We start from the raw sequence: 1,808 nt of genomic DNA on the forward strand, positions 1-1,808 counted from the left end.
GTATTCAATTCAAAATAGGAAGGTCCTTTTTCCTCTTATCCCTATACGAAAAGAATGCCAGTCCGCTATAAATGAAAATATGGCGCTTTATAAGAGGTGAAGGAAATTATGTGGAACTAAGCTTTATTTTTAAACCAAGAGGAGTAAACTAAAAAGACAGATTCACACCCAAGAAAGTCACTAGAAATATCACCAAATACATCTTCCTTTTTGGTTGATATTGTCAGCCTTTGACGGTAATCCATAAATATTATATTACATATACTAATACGTCGCTAAAGACTTCTAAAAACAACTGTATTTTATATAAAAGCAGACTAAAAATCTACAAATTTAAGGAATAACGCAGAAAATACAAAAAAATCACTGATATAACAATTAACCTTTGAAATGCCAAAAGTGTTAAAATTTGATATAACAGTGGAGTAAACTCGTTGACATATTAAGCGTAGACTCACTCAGCAAAAAAGCGTAACGCGGAAACAGTCGATCGGTGGTCTATCTATCTCTTTTAACCAAACGAGCCCGCGCATGTGACTGACAAAGATGGTTAGACCACTCAATCCTATGTCGACGTTACACCCCGAAGCTTTGAGTGGCATATCCCTAGCCACGTCTATCCTTAACATGTCTCTGAGTAAACTTGTCTAAAGATTTATCGAAAATCCCGACAGTTTATTGGCATAAAAATTTAGATTTTTCAAGACACGATATTGTTACTATCTCTCGACTAAAATTTGGCCATGCCTGTTATCCCGCATCTGATGAACTTACTATGCTTCTTTTCATGAGCATTTTTCAGTGCGTCACAAATGATAGAAAAAAGGTAAGTCCGTGATAATATACATTTTAGTGACATGACATTTTAGTTAAATCTGACAGTTGTCACATTTTATTTGCAATTTGGTAAAAAAACAAATCAATTGTGTTTATTGCATTTATAAAATGGTATTTTGTTTGATTTGTATAGTCTTATAAATTGTTCAGATTATATTCGTAGATATATTATATAATTCGCAAATTATTTTATTTTCGATTATGGCGCCATCTATTGACAACTAGAATAAATGTCACCAACGAAATGTAATCACCGACGTGCGTTTTTTTTTTCTGTCACATACAATTCAATGCGTTAGAAAGAAATCGAAAAACTGTGACGCACTGAAAGATCCTCATGAGAAAAAGATAGCTTTGAACAAACCGTCAATCTTTAGGATTCTTCTATTAGATTATGTTAAGTCATGTAAATTGAAACTTTAGATCATAAAATTAGTCGTGTAAATTAATAATACCCTGTATCCCTACCTTTAAAAGCCGAAGAGCAGAAAGGCTGAAGTTTAAAATGGAATATATGAATTAGAATTAATGAAACATTGTGGAGCAGCAATGACAGAACAATATAAAACAATAAAATACCGGAAGAATAGAGAACCAGTGAACGAATTCTACTAAAAGAAGATAAAGGACTGCCAGAGGATTAAAATACATCTCTAGAGTACAGCATTTCTGTGTCGTGATTGACTTAAGAAAGCATTTGATAAAGTAATAAGTAATATCCCTTCTAGGTATAATAAAGGAGTTACCCTAAATTATTTTTTATGCTTACCGAAACGAATAATGTGTTGCCTATCTAAAAATGAACCTTATGTTTCTGAAATTTATTTAACGCCAACTTAAATACGTACTTATATATTTTTTATAAACTCTCTTTTTGTTTCTAAGAATACTTTGTTAAATTGTTTTACACCTTAAAAAAATCCACAATATGTGTGGATGGACAACAACCGGTGTGAATTTAAAACCAAATA

This window comes from Diabrotica virgifera, chromosome 1, assembly GCF_917563875.1.
Source record: "Diabrotica virgifera virgifera chromosome 1, PGI_DIABVI_V3a".
NCBI classification, from domain to species: domain Eukaryota; kingdom Metazoa; phylum Arthropoda; class Insecta; order Coleoptera; family Chrysomelidae; genus Diabrotica; species Diabrotica virgifera.